General features: G+C 35.4%; 1 protein-coding gene and 1 long non-coding RNA gene across 2 annotated transcripts in view; one reads left to right on the top strand and one right to left on the bottom strand.

The window, feature by feature from the left end:
- LOC113225619 overlaps positions 1–7,861 on the bottom strand; it is a 74,697-nt gene extending 66,836 nt beyond the window's left edge. Inside the window, exon 1 of the long non-coding RNA XR_003310031.1 lies at positions 7,839–7,861. This is a non-coding gene — a long non-coding RNA (uncharacterized LOC113225619). The remainder of the gene's footprint in view (positions 1–7,838) is intronic.
- The window catches only part of LOC113225618 (connectin-like), a 54,189-nt gene that overhangs the window by 21,938 nt on the left and 13,319 nt on the right, over positions 1–18,932 (top strand). The window lies entirely within an intron of this gene.

Raw genomic sequence — 18,932 nt, 5'->3', positions numbered from 1 at the left:
ATTCGGTAGGACTAATTTGGGAAACGATCTTTTCTATGTCGTTTCTGGTCTGGGTGTGCAACACGTTTTTTTTGGTAGATCTCGTAAATTTAAAACAAAAACAAAATTTCTCTTCTCTCCTTGGTATTTTTCGCCATTCATGTACAAAATGTCACTTTGACATTGTAGTTTAGGAATAATTAAGTAAATTATTTGAAAACCCCCATAACACTATGGTGTAATCTATTATTTAAACCCTTCACATTTTTATTACTTGTCGATGAACGATTTTTCTATAAAATCGTGAATGAGTACCCTTTAGTTTGACATATTTTTTAAAACACCAACCCTGGCTAAATTTTCTTGTATGGTAACGTAGAGTACTAGTGCTGCGGACCAATAAACTCGATTTTACTTTTGTAGTCGAGTTTCATGTAAATTATAGCTTTTCTTTAATATTTCCATGTCGAACGTTGTCTGTGGCGTTGTTCGCGGGTAACATCTCTTAGGAGGAATGCGGCGGAAGCTTGTCTTTTCTGTTCGACACGTCGGCTCGAAAGGTGTTCTAGATTTTTTTTTTCTTCAGCGGTGATTTATCCCATTGGGGGCATGGTCTCCCAATGCCTCCTTTTGTAAGAAAAATATGGAATAGCCAGATGCCATAATTTTGGGTCTCCGAACCCTGTACAAGATGTAAAACCCGTGTCACCGGACCGCATGGTGAGTTGACCTCTGGATTCTTTCCTTCGCTAAATGTTTTGTCATTTATTTCAATGTACTGTAACAATCTGTATTGTTGCAGGGTTTTTTTTTGTACCTCGTAATTTCGAGTTTCGCCATCAACTAAATGGCTGAGACAAAAGCGCCGTAACTTTTGTTCGGCTGTGAACGACCACGTGTCATGTGCTCCACGGGTGGTCGGCATTCACATGTATTGGCGTTGCTCCTGTAGAAACTACGCTGTCTTCGCAGCGGGTCTGGTTTGTAATCTAAAAGTGCATCCGGTAACCTCCAGGTCAGTGACGTATAAGTGACGTGTCCATGTGCCACTCATGTACTTTCAAAAACTCTTAGTGCAGTGTATTCGCTCTAAGTATACTTAAAGTGAACCTTTTATGTGTAACTGATAAAAGCAAAAAGCGTATCTGTAAACTCATAATGTAAACTCGGGGAAGTAAAAAACTAGTTCTTCATACTGTAACCTTATAATTAACCGCAACACATATAACATGTTATAGCTTTAAATTTAAATAAATCATCTGGTTATTTCTACATGGAACTTGTTTTCGTAATGTGTAAGGCGCCCTTCCTTCTCCTCGCTTATAAATTTTACACGCAGCACCGGGTCAACCAGAACTCACGCACAACCAGTCTCATGCTCACTCAAACCGACTGGAGCTGACCATTACAGGTGTTGACGTTGCACCGGTTCTCATGGTAAACGGAATTTCCTAGTTTAAGACCTGGTAATTGGTGTGGTTGTATGGCACACCATTATTATTATTGACGTCATTATTATGAACGTATACCACAGTACACAGAAAAAAAGGATTTCTACTAATAAGAAAGAGCAATTTCTCAAAATATTTGCTAATTCTGAAAAAATATTTATTAAAAGTAATAAAATATTGTTATTACAAAAATACTGCTTATCTTTTTCTAATACAATTTTATTCTTAACTTTTAGACAAATACGTTCACTTCAAGATTTTATTTCATTTCTAATCAATTAATTGGACATTACTTACATCAATACATTTTTACCCCTTACATCAAATTTAAATAATCTTAAATGAATTAAAAATTTCTTGGGTGTATTTTAAGAAAATATATTCTTAAACAAAAAAGAAGTAGTTTGCTATTCAGATTAATATTCTAAATTCTAGAGTATGTTTTTAAAGCAACATTTCGTTAGGTTTCCATAGTCGATGTTGACGTGACATGTCGCCGAAGGCGCACGCGGTAACGATCACTTTTACTTGTGCTTGTAATCATAAAAATCATAAGCAGTCATTTATCCAAAGTTTGTTAGGGTGTTATTTATAGTCATAATATAAGAAATTTGGTTTCAGCATGAAATCACACTACACTTGGAACAAGCACAACTTTAACATGCAATTAGTTCCATCACGCCACTGCTAGATGGCATTAGTTGTACTCTGAAACGCGCTATCGTTTTGTTAACTTCAATAGTATAAAGTCATCTCATATATTAAGAATTGTTAGTGCTTTCACCGCTGTAGCATTTATGCGGTACTGAATGGTCCTCAAGTCTTAGAAGATTCCGTCCTATTTCTGTTACTTTGAGGTCTGGCACTGAACTGTGTGCTTTTACGCTAGTGAGACATACTGTTGGGTCCATAAACCTGTAAATTAACCATTTTTGATATTAGAAAACAAATCTTCAGTCAAATAATTAAGTACCTACCCATTGACTTACAAATAAATGGACGACGGGTCTAATACAAAAACCACGAAAAAAATGTCCCAAGTCAACCTATTCGAAATTTAAATTGTAATGTCATCGCAGTATCGCGCTGTCAGTAGAACAAATGAAGACTAAAGCGGAGTGTCGCGCTCTGTATACGATTTTAGCGCCTTACAAGTGCGGACACTTTTTAGCGCGGACCCGACGTCCATATAATTGTAAGTCAATGTACCTACCTCTCAATTTTTCATTCTTTTTTTTCAAATCAAAATCGGATATTTCTAATAACAAATAAATATTTTGTTGAATCTAGAGTGGCTTTGTGACTTGAAGTAAATTAATTTGCTCTTGGGATAAATATTTCTGTCTTGTAACTAAAATACACTTTTGAGACGTTTTTTTACTATTATCAAGTAATTATTCTCTAGCGTCTATAGGGAGAGGATCGTTTTGTTGGATTTAATAAATTTGTCTTCATAAAAAGAATTTTGTCTTTTTCTAAGCAATCTGTTTTTACCGTGTACGGCTACATTGTTAAACTCTACAATTCGAGTACATTAATAAATCTCATAATATATTATACTGAATGCCTTAGGATTCTATTTGGGATAGGCAGATACTATGGATCGCCGCTTGGCGAACATCTCTTGCTTCACTTATTCATCTGTCTACTCTTCTCACTACGTATTGCAACCTTTTCAAGAACATTCTCAATTTGATGAGAATGTCCTTCATGGACGTTTGTAACATTGTCGGTTTCCACGTTGGCTCTGTATATTATTTCTTTCGCCATTAAACTTTCATACATCCGCTACAGGTGTCCAAACCACCTGAACTTACCTTTTTTCTGTTTTCGTCATTACGTTCTCTTTGAAATCAGTTGTCATTCATGGGTCATAATGTTTCTCATTCTGTCACATTTTATAATTGTATGTTACATTTACATGCCAATAAAATAGGTTTATTACATCTCATAATAGGGCTGACTTTTTGTTATAACCTGTAAGATTATTTTAATCATATATAACATTCTTCTGACTTTCAAAATGATATCATATTTTAACGTAAATAAGGGCTTTAGTTATCTGAATTACGATAATGCATGACATTGAGTTATCAAATGCCATGATCCCAGGACATCTATCATGTTTAAATTCCGTATTGTGTATTATCTACAATGTATTGTTTATATAACCATACATTGTTTCGTGTGTTCATTCCACGTCGTATACAGATTTTTATTATTCATGAATTGGTCTCTGGGTTGTTATGTGGCTGTAGGGGAAATAAAATAATATTTCTCGTCGAGCATTATTTTTGCGGGGTGTTTTTTTGCGAATGATTTAGGATTCGAAACCAAATGCCAGTTTATAGGAATAGGCATTATGTAATCGTTTTTCTTACTTTTTTATCTTTTGCTGTTAAATTTCTAACACTTTGTAAGGTTTGGCCAAACAATAGTTCTTCGCAACCAGTCGAGTGGTGATAAAATGGTGCATGTCTTTAGCACGGAAAGCGCTCGTCTGCGTGTTTTCTAACAGGCTACCTTCTCATAAGCTCTAAGTATTTTCTATCCGTTTCGAACCTTAATGTAAGATACCCAAAATGTTTAGATTATATATTTATTTTATCTCCTAGTGCCGACTGTCAGTTCGCCTTGTTGAAGTCTCAGACCAGAAGGCTAGCGGGTACTTCTGCCAAACAATAATTATATTAACCTGGGGCATCGTCACTTTAGATGGCTAAAAGTGACGATGGCCTCTGGGGTATGGTACTCAATTAAATTTTGTACCTTTAAACGGATTGAATGGATGAATAAATTAATGATATTTATTTGCCTAAAATGTGGTATACCAAAATTGGCATGCAAATCTATGGTTATTTACATTTTAGAAGCAAAATTATTCTAAAGCAATTCCAATAGAATTAAGGCAGTTATCATAAATTAGCTTTTTTTTTTGAAGATTTATATGTAAAGATCAGATAAAGTCAGGCATACTAAGCGCTTTTCGTCATCTTTCACTATGCGCACAACCCATAAAAGGATTCCCTGCCTGCGACTAAGTTTCAGAGCACATACAACTAGAGTATTTTTAAAATGCGATTGAATAGGCGTTTTCTGGGTGAACTCGTTCCATGGTAATTCTATCTTTACTCCAAGGCTAGGTAGTGCTCAAGAGCAAGTTAATTTACTTTAGAGAAAAAAAATCGCAGAGAAATCTTTAATTGAAGCGCAGCGAACGAAGAGGAGCTTTCTTAGCATCGACTATAATAGCACTATTTCAGAACGATATTACTTGGCCTTTCCTTTTGATATATGAAACTGGTTTAAAAATACAATTCTACAAGTCTTGATATAACTGTAACCTGCGATAGATGAGGTCAAAAGTTAACATGTTAACATTCTGTTTATGAAAAAAAAACCAAACCTTAAAATTTCGTTTTCCACGGAAATGTGCACAACTATGAAAAAAGAAAAATAGGAAATACTGGTGGCGCGATTTAGTTACGAGTAGCCCAACCCGGCCGAACATTCTGGGAATGCAAACGATGCCTTCCTTGGAATTTGTGAACTGTACATTAATAAATAAGTACACAGAAAGAAATAAGACCAGCAGCTAAGCTGGGAGCACAATACATCTTGAAACAAACCGCGTGGCCGTTCTTTTTTTTAATATATAATAGACACACGCTTGGCCACAATCTCACCTGATGTTAAGCGACGATGTGACCGACGACGGGACGCGTTTGCCTAAAATATGCCTATTCACTCTAGCCCTGAATAGCCCCAAATTGTACTTTTCGGGAAATACAGCGCATTCCATTCCTTTGCCATATGCATCGGAAAGGAGGAAGCAAAGCGCTTATTGTGAGGAGGTGGAATATCAACGACATAAAGATGGAGTGCTCCGGACATTCTAGTCGACCGAAGGAGGAACGGTGAGGGTGGAACTAAATTGAAAAGTTTCTGCGCACACTCCCCGAAATGTATCCGATAGAAAACCGACAAGCAGGCTACTTTTCTGCGATGGTCGAGATTTTGTAGCTGCGATTCCACAAGAGAATTGTTGTTAATAAGTCTCTTTGCTTTTCACTCCATCGAGTCCGTTTCGCCGGAGAGTTGAGAGGTCTCGGTTCCTTGCCTCGCCAAGGAAGCGATTCTTGATGTTACAAGTTCACCAAAACTTACGTTCACTATAGTTTTCAAATTAGTATGGTTTCACTCATTGATTTACAAATAAATGGACGACGGGTCTAATATAAAAACCACGAAAAAAATGTCTCAAGTCAACCTATTTAAACGTGACATGTAAAGGAATATGAAAAAGCTAAAACGTTGAATTTAAATTGTAATGTCATCGCAGTACTGTCTAATCGCTTCGCTGACAGTCGAACAAACGAAGACTAAAGCGTGAATGACGCTCTGTATACGATTTTAACGCCCTATAAGTTCGGACACTTTTTAGCGCGGACCCGACGTCCATATAATTGTAAGTCAATGGTTTCACTACATTTTTAACAACAATTTGCGGGGGCGGCAGTTGCGCGCGCGGCCATTTTTACATTCGCCGGAAGGCAACAACTGTTACCAGTTGGGTGACGTTGTCTCGCTCTTGCATGCTTAAAGTATTTGCGGTAAAAGAATGGAATAAGGAAGTAAATGTTGATCCAATCAAACCATTGCTATGAAAGCGTCCAAATTGCATGAAGTAAAATCAAAATACCGTTTCGGCGCAACCAAACACGCTTAGTCAAAGTCGAATAATCTTTATTTCATAGGTAAGCAAATTACATTTGAAATCATCATATTGATTGAACTCTTCTGCTCATTTGTAAGGTAGATTCCCCTGAGAAGAATTAATAAGAAACTTTAGGGGTTGCTCTTTGTAAATATTGGTACAAATTTCTTCATCATTCATGAAGAATCAATATTCTTCCTTGTAAAATAGACTTTTGTATCTTTTAACCATAGCTAAAATCATTACATTTACATCAAACTCGTTTTAAATAAATTATTACTATTATTCACCACTTTTATATAACACACACATGTTCCCACATGTTTCTCGTAGTAACTAATTTTGGTATAACTGTTATATACTAAAGTATCTGGGCACCTTGCATTTTTGTTATGAACGTCCCGTATCCTTTGAAAGGTTTCAAAAATGTACGCACTAGGAAGTGGTAAAATATTAAGAAAATTTAAATAAAAGTTCCTCTAGGCCCTAAGCCACATATTGCCAATGGGCAATTTTTTGCGATACAAATTTTTTTTTGTGCTACACATAACGAGCACATGTCGAAGTAAAGACACTACGTAGCCCCGAAAGGCTTCCAAAGTAAAAATAGCGAAAGAGTCACGTAGCATCCGTAGAAAATAAACATAACAATGTAGAATATTCCATACCGTATCCAATATGAAATTTTTATTCAAACTCATCGACAGTTATTACCCATTAATTTGCTAGAAAAAATTAAAGTGTATTAATTGACGGTGACTTTGTTCGTAGAAGGGGACTACTTCTTCGAATTTGTTTATTTCTTTATAGTGTTGTTGAGCCAATTAATTTTTATTGCCATTTTATTAATTTAAATTACCATTTTATTATTCATGTTAGATTCGCACTTTAGTCAATTATCTTTATAAGTTATTGTTGAGGAATATAGTCTACAAATATGTTTTTATAGTATGACGTCAGGTAAGCTGTTAGTGTATTTTAAAAATAGTATTGGTGCCAGAACGCTACCTTGTGGCACGCCACATGCGTCTACGCGAAAAAACGATTTATTCGAAACTACGTGAGCCCAGACCTTTTTCCACCACTTCATTTTTTTCTTATAAATAAGCGTCTTATTGGTTACTTGTCGGGTGTACTACAAACCAAAGAAGGCTCCTCCCGGAAGTTCCATACGCTCGATATATGTAGGCCGCGTCTCTGGGCTAGTGTGACCAATAACCTTTACTAGCGATAGGTACTAGGTATGTACGATCTAAAAAGCTGTTCCAAATAAGGAAGCAATGCTAGATGCGTACAAGGGATGTAGTAGGTTCCCCTTGTGTCTGATAGCCTTGACTGCGCCGCCGGATAAAAGGGCGAGCTCAAGGCTCGTAAACCAACAATAAACTAAAAACTAAGTAACGGCAGGCCTCAGGACTACCGTCAGAGGGGCGAGCTGTAGTTTCGTTTTTTTTTTTGATACTGACACTTTGCAGTTGACCGTTGATGGCCTCAACTGCGCCACCGGATGAATAGGCGAGCTGAAGGCTCATTACTCGTGGCATGCTGTAGGACAGAAGAACCCTCTCTTATCTCTCCCAATCGTCGATGGCAGACATTCTCCGAGGAAAAATCTATATAAATAAATAAAAATATAAAAATAGATAAAAATTTGCCAATGTCATTTAGCGGAGTGCCGCGGAAGTACTTACTATTTTTACTACTACATTTGTGTAGTTGCGTGATATGTGATTTTGTTACATTTTCTCCCCTCTCAGGCCCCGAAGTTGTCTCTACGACAGGGACTGAAAAAATAAATATTTACTTGCATCTGCGTCCTCTGAGTTGTTGTGTGGAGTTAGTGTCGTAATGGTTCGCTTCCTTGGACGTCCTCTCTTTATAAGAGGTTGAATGGGTTTCGACACAGTTGCTACAGTCATTATTATCTTCGAGTATGTCAATAACGTCGTTTACATCCACCTTGTCGAATGAAATATGAGTAAACAAATTAGACAAATAATGGTTTATGTATCTAAGACTAAAATAAAAATCCTTTGCTTTTGCTGTTAATAAAAATACAATTACACTTATTTTATTTACTCATCAACGAATGGGTACAGAGAAATTTAACCCTTCTGCACAAAGGTTTCTTAGTTCTGGTACACGGAATGAAACATTGTATGATCGTATAATATATTTGGTTGTATCGAATATCAAGAATAGACGATGTATGCCAAACCGTGAAACCAAACCGAAATTGGATTATCGCTCTACCACGTGCCTGTTTATATTTCGGCATTTATTAATCATGAACACCGGTTTTTAAGCGGATGTCCCTCTACCAACTGTACGTTACAACCAGTCGACAATTTTCATACATAGAAATAGATAGAAATTATTTTATGAAAATTTTATTTCCAAATTGCCTCCGTTTACTTTACGTTTGAGATTGTTTCAGTTTTTGTTATTATTTTTTTATCGTGAGTTGATTATAAATTCCTTTATAAATATAGTAATTATTAAAATACGTTTTAAAATTACTCAAGCACAAATAATTTTATTCCCAAAGGTCAATTATTAGGCTCAATTAATAATAATAATAATAATAAATAACGCACACACTCAACATAGCCCCGCACTAGGGAAACCCTGTGTCGCGGGTACCATGGACACACGCATAGACAACCACAAATTACACCCAAACTCACGAGAGAAATAATTGTAGGCCATACAACTATTTCTCTCGGCCCGGGAATCGAACCTGGGACCTCTGCGTGGCGGTCCGGCATGGTAACCGTTCGGCCACGGAGGCAGTTAATTAGGAGGTAGTAAATTGTATTGTATTTTTATATTACTGTCTATGCAGTGAGCTTAAGAGCAAGTAGCAGTAGAGTTTCTTGTGAAAGAGTTAGTCCAGGGCAGTACTGCCACCTTACTTATTTCTGCCGCCAAACCGTAGGTGAAATTACAGGCATATGGGACTAGTCAACTTATATCTCCGGGTAACGGGTGTCGTGACAGTACCTCTCAGATCTTTGCGATTAAAAGCTCCGAGTGGCACTGAAACTGTTATGGACAGGCGTGTCGCTTACCATCAGGCGCACGACTTGTTCGTCCCGTCCCATGGTATCTAAAAATTTGAATCAGTACAGAGTACTAAAAAAAAACCGACCTCAAATGTTCGTGGAATTACATATATTTGCCAAGTTTTATTTTTTCCTGATTCATCCCCTAGTTTGTCACCCTTAGAGGTCGAATATTTTATATTATATAAATTTTTTATTAATTTTATTAAATGGGACTACTACTGAGGGAAAGAGGGTACTCAAAAAAAGAATCATCAAAATCGGTTCACCGGAGTTATCGCGTAACACACATACAAGAAAAACAGTTGAATTGAGAATATTCTCCTTTTTTTTTGAAGTCGGTTATAAAACACATATGTAGAAGTATAAAATGTAAAATATTTTTTGCGCTAATGTAGCAATACAATACAATTGCGATTAATATATAACTTTTCAAAACCAAAACCCTGTTTGGCCTCACTCAAGTCCCTCGATTTATCAAAGCTATATTTATTATATCAGGCGCTAAATAATATGTACGAGTATACAATTGACAAGTAACTCCTACTAATTAGACGGCTTTTTTGTTTGTAGGAATCACAGAACAATAAATATAGGAAGTTTCCACGCTAATAGCGAACAAAAAATACTAAATGAGTGATTTGTTAATTGTAAACTTACTTGACTGAAATAAAATTAATTATGCAATGTGTGCGTTAGAGACGTCTGTTGTCGAGAAGGTACTACTTTCTATTCGTTCAGATGTTAGTGGTTCGTTTGATAGCAGCACGTTGAAAAAAATTCAATATAAAATCAAAACGTCATAACTTGCAATACGAATATTGAACTTTCAACGATATAGCGACTGGGGTAAAGTATAAATTATATTAACAGTCCAGAATTTGTTACGTCTTTTTAAATTAGAAAGTACGAGCAATCACTATCGAGAATTCATAGTGTTTATCATTTGTTTGTGTGCGCTGCGGCGACAGCTGTTCTTATAGTAATCGAGACTTAAAGCACTTCCATTTGTTTTTTACTTCCTTGGTAGGAATATTCGTGGCTAACATTAATATATTTGAAAAGAAATTAATGATGGCAATTATTTAAAACGTCGTATTGTCGTCGCTTTCTTTTTTCACACGTATGTTTTATGTTTGCTTATTGGGTTTTTTCGATTTCCATGGGATCCTCTCATCAGATTCTGACTTCTTGGTGACAATGGGACTGTTACGGACTCCTTTGTACATTTTTTTTGGTTGTGAAGTGTCAAGTGAAAAATCGACATATATTTGTGAAAAATAATCAGTAATATGTGATAACCGAAACGAACGTAGAATAGCGCCAGAGACCACCTCGAGAGTATACCCTTTCAAACAAAAGAAGAATTTTCAAAATCGGTACACAATTGATGGAGAAATTGGTGAATACACGGTCATGCCTATAAAATTTGAGGATTTCCTTCGATTTTCATGGGATCCCCTCATCAGATTCTAACTTGGTGATAATGGGACTATATATATATACTCGTATATCTATGTCCAAAACGCACGAGGCATATGCACTCCTTGTGTACGACCTTAGCCCGTTCGAATTACGCAAAACACTCTGTTTTGCAAAGAATAGTGCGCACTTATGAGGATAGATTTAGAGACGTGGACATCTTCCATTTAAACCGCACTCAATTTCTAAACATATTGAAGGATCAACCCCAGTTTAGAAGGCAATAATTATCAAACAAACAGAGCACAGACACACACACACACACACAAACACACACAACACTAAAACATACTTACACTTACACCTTTATAATTTATATAATAATAATGTTATATTTGTATGTAATAATTTAATAATATGTAGATTACCATTAATTTAAGAACTTAATGTAAATTTTCAACATGTTTGTTTTTCGATTAGGCTATAGATTAACGCTAGATAAAGTATCGCTATAATTAAAATGTAATATGACAAACTTTGTTATTGGCTATATACGTATATTATTATGATTGTAAACGAAAATTAAAAAGCTGTAAAGTTTGCAAATAAACAAATAAATAAATAAATAAAATATAATGCACCCTTTCAAACAAAAAAAAAAGATTTTCAAAATCGGTCCTCAATTGACGGAGATATCTGAAAACATACATACAGCCGAACATTCTCCTTTTTTGTACACATACCTCCTCCAACATACATACCTCCTCCTTTTTTTTGAAGTCGGTTAAAAGTAATTTGTTTCTTCCGCTTCCGCTTCGGACCGCCGACGCGAAACGCACGCCTTTTACGGTCTTATTACAGGGGCACAAAGCTTTTACTAACAGACTTAATGCGATTCTATGACGATAAATGTAGTTCGTCCCTAAAAAGTCGTTAAGTCTTTGTAAAAAGAAGGTTATATTCAAGCAGTTAAGAAGTTGTAGATGTCGATCCCGGTAGATATTAAAGTGTATCCATCTTTATATCTTCCTTATTCCAACCTTTCGTTGATGGCTACGTGCTTTCAAACTAATAAGGCTAGTTATTAATGCAAAGGTCAAACAGTGAGAAAAATTCCTTCGATCTGGCTGGATTCGTACCAGAGTGCCTTGATCATGCTGTGTCTGATGCTCTCCCAATGAGCTACGGAACGAACTAGTAGACCTAACGAATTTTTGTATGTGCTTGTTGCAGATTTTTGTTTTTGATTTGTAACGACTTCATTACGGATTAACTTCACAAAAAATAAATTGTAAGTCATGGTAATAAAACATCGTGTACCTGAAAGATATTTGTATAATGCAACTAAGAATTTAAAAACTATTGTTCCAAAACTTATTAAAACTAGATATAGAGATAATGATATCGGTTTGTTCAGTTATTGTAAAATAATGAGTGTTGACGATAAAGTCAAGCTGTCTATTTCAAATGAATATGACTATGTACAAAATTTATTTGCGTACCACAAAAAAAAAACAATACAAGAATCTTAAATACTAAGAAATATATACTCCCTAAAACGAATAATGTGTACCGTACTCGGAAACCAGATTACGAAATTCCTAAATTATCGAACGAATTGCCTGTGTGCACTCAAGATTAATATGTGGAAGGAGAATATAAAAACAAACTAGAAATATACTTGCTAGAGCGAATCGCTGTGGACGGATAAACCCGCAATGGTTTTAAGACCTACAGCTGTATGTAATTAACCTTAAGTGAAATAAATAATGAATAAAGTAATTAAAATAAAATAGATATTTAATAATAGTTGCAACTAATAATACTAGCGGTAACCTATCACAAACTCGAATTTCTTTTTTCCGAATATCATTACTCCGAAAACGGTTCGACTTTTTTTCATTAGTGCGATGACAGTTTTGGCATAAATTTGCAACACAGAAATGTCTTATAGCAGAAGTATCGTTTGTCCGAAAACCTATTATTATAATAATTAATACACATACGCATTCTTTGGGCAGAAGTTTGTTTGAACTAATCATGTTTGTTATACAGTCTGTTTTCCATATAATTTAGATTGCTGAAAATTCGCTTCGACAAAATTATTATTCTTAGATGAAATTGTACCGCCATACAATTTTATCGCTCCAAAATTCTGGACTGTACTTTGCTGGTGCACAGCAAGTCCACTTACGTAATTTACGTCATACCATTGTGCTATGTTTGCGGCCGGCGAATGCCAGAGCCGAATTCGTTTGCATTACCTAGACGGTACGACCTCCTCCTGTAGATCCGATCCGTTAGATCCGAACGAGGGAAGCAAGCGACTACAACTCGATCAAATTAACTTGCATCTCGTTTACCATATTTTCTAATGATGCGAGGTGCTTTAATTTGACGAGTTGTATTGTGCGACACATTCTAATACTTTTAATATCTGTAATAAGAAATAATATAACAAAAATGTATCATGGATATCGTTCTTTTTACAAAATAAAAATATTCAATTAGATACATTGGTCAAACGGTTTGTTGAGGAAATAAAAAATCGGGAAAAGAATAACTTGTCAATATGTCATAATAGTGAAACATTAAATGGTGTTATGAAAAAAAACCGTAACATGTTTTTGGACAAATGAAACAAAATCTATTTAATAAAAATCTAAAGGTTTTCCCAAAAGCAAAATTCTGTAAATCATGTTTCTAGCTTGTGATGGGTAACCGTTAATAACATATTAATAATGATAAAAAAGATTGGCCTATTATATATATAAAATAATTCGACTAAGTCAGCTACAAGGAAAACTATATAGATGTTTGACGTTACAAATTGGATGTTCGATTTATCTAACTTTCCATTTTCCAATATAAATTATTTCTGGCTATTCGATAAAGGAAAATCTTGATTTATTAATATTTTACTTATAGAAAGAGATATACATTTTGATACTTAAAATGTACCTACTTTAATACAAATACAAAATCATTATCCCTACATCTTGCAAGGTTTTTTATGATACCAAGTAGGTAATGAAAGAACCTTTCCTACGTCAGGTATTAAGCGATATGCCTGTACATAGTGGTAGAAAGATCTGAGGGGTATTTCCACAGTACCTGTCATCCTGAGACGTAAGGTAACAAGCCCCATGTGCCTGTAATTTTACCAGCACTCTTACCCTTCAAAATCGGAAGGCAGTGATGCCAACATTGCTGCTTGGCGGCAGAAATTGGTAAGGTGGCAGTGCTTCCCTGGACAAACCCTTTCAAAAGGAGCTCCGCTGCTACGGAATGAGGTGCAGAATGAGCTTCCTCTTAGTATAATTTCCTTTGACGGAGACGAGGTCTTTCAGAAAGTGAGTAAACAGTACTCTCGAAGGCCAGCAACGAATACGCAAGTGTTCGTAGGCGATGATGACCACCTGTCACCAAGTGGCTCATCCGCTCATTTACATAAAATAAAGATATTCCTAACCTCTACTTTACATAAAATAAAGATATTCCTAACATGTAAGAAGAAGAAGAACAAGAAACAGAACAGAAGATTAGAAGGATGGATGATATGAGCAAAGGAACAGGGAAAACCTAGAAGCAAAAAGTTCAAGATCGAAAAGGATAGCTTGCAAATGAGAAGGCGTACGAAGAAGAACCTAGAAGTACAGATAGAATGTATATACAGGCACATAAGGGTTTAAAACATAGTTTGGTTACTTTTAAACTTTAGTCAACGATGAGAGTGTTTATCAGAGAACAAAAAAGTAAGAGAATGGATACTCTCTACCCCTTCTTAGATTTAGATACCACACCACGCTCCGCACATTGACGGTCACATTGACTGAACGACAACAAGGCTGTCGGCGAGCCGTTTTCATACCAAGACGGCTTTGATATTTGAACTTTCATTAATTCATCACGAAACTTGTACGTTAATATATAACATCATTGTACGTTACTATTTATAATAGTCGTGAATTGTGCTATGTACAGCTGTTTTTTATCATCTAAACGGGATAAAGAGAGGAGTTTCTGTCGTTTTCCGAAAGATGACAAAAACTTATGGCTGAGACTAATTTAGATAATGTTTTCTTCGTTTATTTAGTGCAGAGTAATGTATAATACAGATTTATTATATCAATATAATGAAACGCCATAACTTCGTGAGTTAGTGGACAAAGATTCTCGAATTTTCAATTTGTTTTATCGATAAATATTACGTAGTGAATATACCTAATTATTAACTAAGTAACGATTAACTTGGACACGTAATTTCAAATACCTTGGTTACCTTATTTAAAACCTGTCCAAAATATAATCTTTTAAGTGCTGTTTATATATTTTTTAAATAAATCTTCAATGTTATTCTAGTTAGTGAATTAATGAAAAATATAATTTATTTATTTATTTATTTATTTATTTATTGGCACAACTACAGAGTACAAATCAATACTTTAAATTAAACATACTTGTAAACAAATAGGCAATAAATTTACACTCCTCTTACAGTTATGCACAGCATTACAATGTAGTATAGAAAGCGGAAAATAAAAATTATAATGACGAACTAAAATACATAATTTGCAGTGACTACAAAAATAAAGTTAAAAAATAATTAAATGTTATTAAAAAAAATTCTTTTTTTTTAATCATTTCACAAAATGTGGGACAACTTTGAAAATATATGTCCAAGCTCTTGTCTTTGTTAATCTCATTATAAATTCGACACATACGATATAGAGGATCATTGTAGGTAACATTGTAGGTAATATTGTATAGATGTAAATACCTAATGAACATGTGTAGTTATTAGGATTCTTTTAATAGAATTAAAGATAACAGATTTGCTTAAAAATTTTCGCTATGTTGCCGCTCTGATCACATAACGTAAATTGTACGAGACAGTGATGGATAACCCTGTCACTTCACGCACACATTTGCGCGTGTGTAGATAGCGCCTTGCTGTATGTAGTAGTAGTAGGTAAATAACTTTCGATCGTTGTATGGAGCGTCCGGGGTGTGGTGTTTATAATTAACTTAAATTAGGAACAGGTACACATAGATACCAGAAAAGAGAAGCAAAAGGTTCCGGCAGAGGCTGTCTTTATTTTACCAGTCTGGTCACGTCGCTCACAGCAAGTGACATAAATAGCTAACAAAAGAACTCACGGTTCGGCGATTCGCGACCATTAGTACGTCAGCTGGCCTGACATAATGTCTCTTTCCTGACAAACTGACGTAAGTAGAATTTCGTAAATTTTTTAAAGCGACGTATTTTCGGCTTCGCTCTTCACGTCGTAGCTTTCGACATGAAGAGCCAAAGTAACTCTGTTAAGCCATTGAACCAAATTTGATGAATTTTGGTAAAGAGATTAAAGGGACCTAGGAGAAGGATACTGGCTACTTTTTGTTATAAAAAAGGAATCTTAAAGGAGGTGCAATAGGGGTTGAAAATTTGTATGGAGAGCCAATCATTTCTCAAGTAAGGTATCTGAAAATTCATACTTATGACTTTTGTAATAATTAAACAATGTTTCTGTATTTTTTGACCAATTAGCCTTCAGGGCTTAGAATAATAACGCATAGAATGATAGTTTCATATCAAACGAACTGTCACAAGTGAGGCAAAAAACAAATTCATGTAGGCTAGTTTTAGTTGTAGGTTAATTTTCGGTTTTAGTGAATATTTATATAAAAATACAAGTTGAAACCCGTTACTTCCTTGTGGAATGTGATGTTAGTATCTATTTTATGTTTGTCTGACGTATTTTTACACTCATTTACCGCACATTTCGTCATTTTTAGCTAAAATTCTTGAGCTGTTCGCGGTGCAAGTTGACCTTGAGCACTGACGGCCCGCCCACTCGTGTAGGCCCTTTGGGCGCGCTTCAATTTGCCTCACTTAGCGTGTGCGGACTAGGTTTCTGTGCATTATTATTCTAAGCTTCAGGGAATGATTGGAATACTTTTTCATAAATTACTTATTTAGCTTTGTATAACCACCTACATAGATTTCGATGAAAATTAATACAAGTATAGGTAGTATAGGAGGCTGATGGAAGTACTTATTCTACGCAGACGAAATTGCGAGCGCTAGCTAGTACATAATATTACCAATAATAAATATTGAAGTTTTTGTTCAACTACATATATCACACTTTTTAGGTCTGTATTTGATAGTAAGGTAGGAAGTTACCTACTTCTTACCTTACTTATGCCAAGCAACAATGTGAGCGTTATTGTGATTTAGTTCTAATAGGTAAAGGATGCTTGTGGAATTACAGGCACATGGGACTTGTTAACTTATGTCTCGAGGTGACGGCAACAGTAGTAGTGTCCTTCAGATCTTTGTTAAAGCTCTGAATGGCACTGCAAACTGCTATGAACAGGCGTGTCACTTATACGTCCTGAGATTTAGTCTTAGAATAATAACGCATAGAAACCTAGTCCGCACACGCTAAGTGAGGCAAATTGAAGCGCGCCCAAAGGGCCTACACGAGCGGGCGGGCCTTCAGTGCTCAAGGTCAACTTGCACCGCGAACAGATCAAGAATTTTAGCTAAAAATGACGAAATGTGCGGTAAATGAGTGTAAAAATACGTCAGACAAACATAAAATAGATACTAACATCACATTCCACAAGGAAGTAACGCGTTTCAACTTTTATTTTTATATAAATATTCACTAAAACCGAAAATTAACCTACTACTAAAAGTAGCCTACATGAATTTGATTTTTGCCTCACTTGTGACAGTTCGTTTGATATGAAACTATCATTCTATGCGTTATTATTCTAAGGATTTAGTATCATAAAAAAAATCAATCGTACTGCAAGCGTCTTTTTGGTCCTTTTATTACCGCACAGAGACGTTAGCTTTCTTTACACAGCCACTCTATCGCGTGCGATTAGGAGCGTACAGAACTGCGCGAGGGAAAGCCTGCACGCGCAGTCTTGCACGATTATCTGTTTGAAGTTTTTCAAACTTGCGTTCTTTCGCGTACGATTGCTCGTGTTCGTTTTTGTTACAACGGAAAGAGCGTCTTCTGAGCGTTCGATCTTTGTATTAATAATTATAACAAATTAGTGGAGTAATTTCACAAAAAATAATTGAATATCAATTCAATAAAAATTTAAAATACAGTGAATAGCGACATCTCTCGCCAGAACTGGTAGCTGTAAAGGTACTAACTGGGTGATAAATCTTTTCATAGATTTCTCATAGATGGCGTTACGACTAAGAAGTCTTTGAAAAACAATGCAAAGACACGACGCAAGCACATAGAAAAATTCATAAGGTTCGTTGGTTCGTTCCGTGGCTTAGTTGCTGGCACGGTATGCAAGAAGACGTCGGTTCGATCCGACCGGATCGAAGGACTTTTTTCTGAGTGTTCGATCTTAACTAGTGGAGTGGATTTTTGTATGACAGTACAATCTGATAAATTATTAAGAGTCATAGAACAAAAGAAGTTGTTTATGATGTTAGTAATATTATCCCGTGAGGTTGTTAGTATTTTACAAACAATCCTGTATATGAAATGTGAATAAATTTCGTTTTTGAAATCTGAGCCCTCAGGAAAGGGATGATGTATTGTATAGCGAGTCGGCGTCCAAAAAGATAAAAATTTTGTATCCCAGGAAATTAGATTATTCCGCAAGGAAATTAGAAATAAATGTAGATGAAACCGTAAATGGTAATGAAGGCAGAACAAACAGAAAGCAAAACTCATTTAGACACGCGCGCAATCGATTCGCGAGTCCAATTAAACAAGTCCCGATATCACTTGGAAATGCCGTTTGTTAATACATTTCCTGGCTGTCGCTTGAAGATAATTTTGAATTAGATTTCAATATTATATTACTCTATCGCACCTTCAATAGTCGCAGTAGAGCTCCTCGTGGGGCTTTGGTTGATTTTTACACAACAGTTACTGTTATGTAAAAAAAAACAGTTACTGTATTGAATCAATCACTTTATATACACTGAGTAGACTACGGTGTGAAAACACAATTTGCAAATATTTTCACGATAGAAAAAAAACACAAATTTATGTCGAAATTTTACAAGTCAACCTAAATATATAAGATAGTAAATAGAACACGTAGTATGCGATATACATTCTTCAGTAAAATATAAATTCTGAAACAAAGCCTTGTCGCTCGACCCGTGCAATAGAACCGATTTAGTAAGGGAAAAATTTGAATTTGAACTGGCGTAGTATCGACTGTTAAGGAGATAATTTTAAAATTTGAAAATGTGAGATTTTCGTTTTGTGACGATATGATAAAAGTGGTAACCGAGGTAGATAT

This window comes from Hyposmocoma kahamanoa, unplaced genomic scaffold (assembly GCF_003589595.1).
Source record: "Hyposmocoma kahamanoa isolate Upper Pololo Valley unplaced genomic scaffold, ASM358959v1 168, whole genome shotgun sequence".
Lineage (NCBI taxonomy): Eukaryota > Metazoa > Arthropoda > Insecta > Lepidoptera > Cosmopterigidae > Hyposmocoma > Hyposmocoma kahamanoa.
This window is presented reverse-complemented; position numbering and strand designations above follow the sequence as displayed.